Below are 7,039 nucleotides of genomic sequence, written 5' to 3' on the forward strand. Positions count from 1 at the left end.
TGGCAAGTAACCCAAAGAAGGCTGGCAGAAAACATACTAGAAATACAATCAGGTTTGCATAAATAATGTGAACAGCTTTCTGGATTGGTTTCTCCTCTGGTGAATTGGTGTTCAGGCATCTCTTAAGGCTCCTGATCGCTTCTGTGGAGCAAAAAGTCAAGGTTGCTAATGGAAGAATAAAAATGAAGAACATGGAAAGCAGGCTCAGAGCAGCAGGCACGGTGGTATCCTTCTGGAAGCACAGGGTGGACTGGCTCTGCCGAATCTGTGCAGTGGAACTGTCGTGGTTTAAACCCAGTCAGGCAACTCGTTCACTCACTTCCCCCCCTTCTTGCCCTCCCCCTACTCCCGGAGTGACAGAGAGGAGAATCGAAAAGAATGCAACTCCCACGGGTTGAGATAAGAACAGTTTAGTAACTAAGGTATAACACAAATCACTACTGCTACCACCAATAATAACAAGGGAAGAGAATACAACATCTCACCACCAGCCAACCGATAACTCACCCCCCAGGCCCAACCAAGCACCGACCCATACCTCCTCCAACCCTGCAGTCTCCCAGCCCTTCCAGCTAACCCCCGTTACATCCTGGGCATGATGTGCTGTGGTATGGAATACCTCTTTGGCTAACTTGGGTCAGGTGTCCTGTCTCTGCTTCCTCCTGGCTTCCCCTCCCCCCTGGCAGAGCATGAGGCTCACAAAGTCCTTGGCCAAACCAAAACATCGCTATCAGCTCTGTTCCCAAGCCGAAAGTCAAAACACAGCATTGCACCAGCTACCAAGAAGGAGAAAAATGACTGCTACTGCTGAACCCAGGACAGGCACCAGTTATCACAGAAGCCCACAGAGAAGGGCTGCCTTTGATGGGTACCTGAAGGCCCTGGCTTTCAAGGGGTGTTTTATGGCAATGTATCGGTCAGTGGAGATAAATGTAATTACGTAGGTACTCACTGACATGTTGATGAAATACGTTGTCTCTGTAAACTGGTAGAGTTCATCCCGGGCTGACTTATTCCAGAGCAAATAAGCCCTAAAGGCAAGGTGCAGATGACAAAGCAGTCTGCAAAGACTAAATTGATTACATACACCCTTGTTTCTGTCCACTTCTTTATCTTGCAGAATAACACCCAGAGGGCAAGGGCATTAAATAGACCTCCAAAAAAGAAAATGACCTTATACAGAGCAAGTTCAAAGAGACAGACAGGGTGATAAAGTTCTGGACTGTGATACTGCAGTTGCTGGACACATTCATTGTCCTGTTGTGCAGAAGTCGTGTGATGTTCGGAGACCTGAAATAGGAAAAGACAGGGTAAGACTTTCCTCCTACCTCTTGATAGATGCATATCCCGTAGAAAGTAAGGTATTTAAGTAACTATTTACTTTGCCCATCACAAATGTGAATTTCAGTCTACAAAGCTGGCCTCCTCAGCCTGTAACTGGGATGCATCCTTTGTCACGCTTTGTGTACATTTACTCAGTTTAGGAGTAAATATCTCCAAGTACACTTCCAATAGGTCACGGCAGACAGTCTGTATTAAATAGTGGCATCTTGAATGGAGGGGTGGAATAGCAGTGAGAAGAGCCCCTATAGACAGTGAGGGCATTCTGTGACAATGGGATTCCTTAGGCCAGGCTGTGCACATGAGGTAAGATTACCCTTAGCTTGGTTATGAGCTAGGCAGGGATTGCAGCAGCCAAACCTAAAGCCCAGCACAACCCATGAGCAAAAGCTCTTCTAGCAGGTCTGCTGGCTTGGGAGACAGAGGAGCGGTGTGAAGGCCTGGAGGGGCATAGCAGGTGTCACTTGGTGGACATGATCATGCTCTGGCTGTAACTGGGCAGGTTTCTGAGCCTTTGGGCTGCCTTCAAAACCTGGAGCTCCTGCTCAAAGTTGAAGAAGAGAGATGAATCTTTGTTCCTGCATCCCAAAGGCATGCTTGAAACCCTAAGTGAGTGAGTCATGTAGCCGTCCACTCCTTGTGAGGGCAATGGGGGGTGCAAGGATTAACCTGATTGTAAGCCCATGCATTCCAGGAGAGAGTTCAATTCTGTGGATGTAAAGCAGACAGACACGCCTGAAAGAGGGAACACCAGTGCAAAACAAGGAGCTTGCCATTAAGGGCTGCATGAGATGGCTCCTGCTCAAGGCAGGCATTCTGCCACCCTGCCAAATCCATCAGATGTAGGTAGTAGCTACTGAGTCTGTGTCACACTGGCTGCAGGATGTTCTGCAAGAAAACTGGTTATGTGAAGAGTGTGAGTTCATGGGCTGATAAAAATCAGCTTTTGTCAGAGCCCATCCTGTGCACAGTGGCTCTATGTGGCCTGCAGAAGGAACAGTTCTCTGAACTGGTGCTTCTGTGTATATGTCACTGAATTTCTGCTTGCACCACTTTGGAAGGAATTTAACCTCTGAATTTGAAGTATGTTTTTTTTGCCATTCCTACAGGAGACTGAAATGGTGAAACACTACAGCTTTCAGAGATTTAGGAAGGAACACCATGACTGAACAGGCTTGGTTAAGCAGTTGTTTGCCTCTCCAAGCAACTCAGACCTCCTTGTGGTCAGTTGGTGAGAGCACTTGCTGCAAAATCAGACTTCAGTGACTGATAAACACACAAATAACTCAATTGCTGGGGGATATGTAAGTGTCTTAGGCACTCACAGGCACTAACGTGGGTTCTGCACAGAGCTCTCTCCAGTTCCTGTGTGCTCAGCTCTGGATTTCCCAACAGAGGCTTGCTGCTTGCTGCCTGCACCCTGGAAGGAAGCTGTTTGCTGTCACCTGAGGAAGACCTCTCTGCACTACAGTAAGTAGCAGTAGAGAAATAGCTTACATCAAAGGCTGAAGTTGCCGCATTGTTATGCTCATTAACTGCATCAGGCAGACGTCTTTGCTGGCGTGGCTGATGCCCAGATTGCTTTCATCAGCCCTGGTCTGCAATGCCAGCAGCAGCCTCTGTGCTTGAATACAAGGCAGGCAAACTGGGCTGGTGGGCTTCGCTGCATGAAAGGGCTGTGGCTGAGACCACCCTTAGAGCTGGAGATGTGGCCCCAGTGCAGTTCCCAGCATCAGGGCTCAGAAGTGCTCCAGGCAGATCAGAGACTGGTGGGAGGAGGGAGGAAATGAGCAGAGAGTTTTAAAGCAGGCCATATAGCACAGATGGGGTGTGGCTGAGCACAAAATATCTTTAAAGAGATGCAGTCTGACAAGCTAGCATATCCTGTGGCTGCTGGAAATGCTTTACAGTGGGGTAGATAAGGTGGCTGCAGCATCAGAGGAGCTAGGCAGCAGCGTGCAGCTGTGAGAAAAGGATGGAGATGGCTGTAAAACGGCATCTTGCTGCTGCTGGAGGACCAGGAACAGTCTGGGCCTCAATGGAGGAGGTCAACAGTACTGTGGCGTGTGTCCTGCTTTACCCCCATCATAGACTGGGGAGAACTGGGCAGTAGCCATCCCCCTCCACGGAAGGCCAATTTTTGCCCATTTCTATCCCATTTTAAGTCTTTTTTGGCTATTTCTAAAATATTTATGGCCCTTTCTATTCTGTTTTTGCCAAGTTCTTACCAGTTTTAAGCCTTTTTTGTCTATTTCTAATCCATTCTTGCCCATTTGTACCCCATTTTAAGCATTTTTTACTCTTTCTAAACAATTTATGACCATTTCTATCTTATTTTTGCCCATTTCTTAGGATCATAGAATAATTAGGGTTGGAAAGGACCTTAAGATCATCTAGTTCCAACCCCCCTGCCGTGGGCAGGGACACCTTACGCTAAATCATATCACCCAAGGCCTCATCCAGCCTGGTCTTGAACACTGCCAGGGATGGAGCATTCACAACCTCCCTGGATAACCTATTCCAGTGCCTCACCACCTTAACAGGAAAGAATTTGCTCCTTATATCCAATCTAAATTTCCCCTGTTTAAGTTTTAACCCGTTACCCCTTGTCCTATCACTACAGTCTCTAATGAAGAGTCCCTCTCCAGCATCCCTATAGGCCCCCTTCAGATACTGGAAGGCTGCTCTGAGGTCTCCACGCAGCCTTCTCTTCTCCAGGCTGAACAGCTCCAACTTCCACAGCCTGTCTTCATACAGGAGGTGCTCCAGTCCCCTGATCATCCTCGTGGCCCTTCTCTGGACTTGTTCCAACAGTTCCATGTCCTTTTTATGGACACCAGAACTGCACACAATGCTTCAGGCGGGGTCTCACAAGAGCAGAGTAGAGGGGCGGGATCACCTCCTTGGACCTGCTGGTCGCGCTCCTTTTGATGCAGCCCAGGATACGGTTGCTTTCTGGGCTGCGAGTACACACTGAAGCTGGCCGATGTTCATTTTCTCATCAACCAGCACCCCCAAGTCCTTCTCTGCAGGGCTGCTCTGAATCTCTTCTCTGCCCAACCTGTAGCTGTGCCTGGGATTGCTCCGACCCAGGTGTAGGACCTTGCACTTGGCATGGTTAAACTTCATGAGGTTGGCATCAGCCCAAGGCTATCTCTAAACAATTTATGGCCAAGTCTGTCTTATTTTTGCCCATTTCTTACCTGTTTTAAGCCTTTTTTGCTATTTTTGCCTTTTGGTAACCCATTTTAACTCCTTTATGCCTATTTCTAAAAAAAATTATGGCCATTTCTAGCCTGTTTTATGTTTTTCTTAGCTATTTCTAAACTGGTTTGGGCTATTTCTAACCTTTTTTTTCCCAGTTCTAATTCTTTTTAAACCATTTTGGCCATTTCCAAACCCTTTTTGTCCAGTTCTTCCCAATTTCTTGCCATTTCTAACCCATTTTTGCCTTTTCCTGTCTTGGTTGCTGTTTTTCATCCCTCTTGCCTCCCTCCTTCCACCCCGCTCTTTCCTTTAGCAAGTGTGTGTCTGCAAGGGATGGATTTGTTCCACCCTCTGCTTTCACCAATTGGTCTGTAATTTGCCTGTAGTTATCCTCCCCATTTCTGCATTTTATAGAATCATGGAATGGTTCATGTTGGAGGGGACCTTAAAGCTCATCCAGGTCCAACCCCTGCCACGGGCGGGCAGGGACACGTCACACTAGAGCAGGGTGCTCCAAGCCCCTGTGTCCCACGTGGCCTTGAACACTGCCAGGGATGGGGCAGCCACAGCTTTTCTGGGCACCCTGTGCCAGCGCCTCAGCACCCTCACAGGGAACAGCTTCTGCCTGAGAGTTCATCTCAGTCCCCCCTCTGTCAGGTTCAAGCCATTCCCCTTGTCCTGTTCCTACAGGCCCTTGCCCAAAGCCCCTCTCCAGGTTTCTTGTAGCCCCTTTAGGCACTGGAGCTGCTCTAAGGTCTCCCCTTCAGGAGCCTTCTCTTCTCCAGGCTGAACAAGCCCATCTCTCTCTGCCTGGCTCCACAGCAGAGGTGCTTCAGCCCTTGCAGCACCTCCATGTTTTCCTCTGGCTTACTCGAGCAGCTCCACATCCCTCTTTAGTTGGGGCTCAAGATCTGGATGCAGGACTTTGCTCTTACGCTGGCATGAATGCAGAGTGACACTTTAACAGCTGGACAGATCTAGATCCTCCTATTGAAATACCCGGGGCCAGTAAATGAGATCAAAAGCACATCCTCTGCTTGAACAAGGAAGAAGTTGTTTTGTTCAACTTGTTTATGTGCTTAATTCAAGAAGTTTTTTCCCTTCCAGTCAGTTACATTCGCGTGATTGTAAACGTCACCGGAAATCTCAGCTTGATTTGCTTTCCTGGGTTGAGATCATTGCATTGCTTTTTCCTAAACAGCAATTGCTTTGCTTGCAGGCTGTTTTGCAGCAGCTCTAGGGGGAATTCCCACTATTTTTCTAATCATGCTGTTGGATGTTGTAACGATGCAGGTCCCCGGTTTCCTCTTGACATTTGGGTACTACCAGCAGAGCTTACGGCTCTTGGTGTTGTCGTTGTTGAATTAGTACCCATGCAGTCTTTCCAACCCAATGGGAGTCCACCACAGAACTCACAGCGTGTTGTCCTTGTTTATGATGCCTTCTGTCTCGGCGATGTAGGCAACTTGACAAAGCTTTGCCGTCCTGATCTGCTGGTGTGGGCAGAGACTCGTGGGGCAGTTTCAGGGCTAAGAGCTGATTTTCCTGAGAGGGATCCCAGCTCTGCAGCAGAGGAGCTGCACTGCTGAGGAGAAGGCAAGGGCTGGAGGGAGGACCAGGAACTGCAGGTCAGCCCCGTTATTTTTCTGTAATGAGAGGGGTAAAGGACTGGCACAGTTTGCCTGGAGAGGTGGTGGATGCACCATCCCTGGAAACATTCAAGGCCAGGCTGGATGTGGTTCTGAGCACCCTGATCTAGTTGAAGATGTCCCTACTCATTGCAGGGGAGGCTGGACTGGAAGACCTTTAAAGGTTCCTTCCAACCAAAACCGTTCTGTGATCCTATAGTTAGAACCCCAGGGAATGCAGGCGTTTCCCTACAGCTGCTGAGGGTCTCTTCAAAACCCCAAAGCCACAGTTATCCTTCTTTCTGTCGTGGTTTAAACCCAGTCAGGTAACTCGTTCACTCACTCCCCCCCTTCTTTCCCTCCCCCTGCTCCCAGAGGGACGGAGAGGAGAATCAAAAAGAATGCAACTCCCACGGGTTGAGATAAGAACAGTTTAGTAACTAAGGTATAACACAAATCACTACTGCTACCACCAATGATAATAATGATAAAGGAAATAACAAGGGAAGAGAATACAAGACCTCAGCACCAGCAGACCGATAACTTGCCCCCCCTCAGCCCAACCAAGCACCGACCGATACCTCCTCCAACCCTGCAGTCTCCCAGCCCTTCCGGCTCCCTCCCAGTTACATCCTCGGCATGACGTGCTGTGGTATGGAATACCTCTTTGGTCAGTTTGGGTCAGGTGTCCTGTCTCTGCTTCCTCCTGGCTTCCCCTCCCCCCTGGCAGAGCATGAGGCTCACAAAGTCCTTGGCCAAACCAAAACATCCTTGTTATCAGCTCTGTTCCTGAGCTGAAAGTCAAAACACTGCACTACACCAGCCACCAAGAAGGAGAAAAATGACTGCTACTGCTGAACCCA

The 7,039-nt window shown here is 48.7% G+C and overlaps 1 pseudogene; it reads right to left on the bottom strand.

Annotated features, from left to right (window-relative positions):
• Positions 1 to 7: 7 nt before the first annotated feature.
• LOC130598086 (G-protein coupled receptor 35-like) lies at positions 8 to 1,253 on the bottom strand (annotated as a pseudogene).
• Between the last annotated feature and the right edge of the window lie 5,786 nt (positions 1,254 to 7,039).

The sequence above is a fragment of the Pezoporus wallicus genome, unplaced genomic scaffold (assembly GCF_028554395.1).
Source record: "Pezoporus wallicus isolate ANWC-B61680 ecotype Strahan unplaced genomic scaffold, APGP_CSIRO_Pwel_v1 contig_9598, whole genome shotgun sequence".
Lineage (NCBI taxonomy): Eukaryota > Metazoa > Chordata > Aves > Psittaciformes > Psittacidae > Pezoporus > Pezoporus wallicus.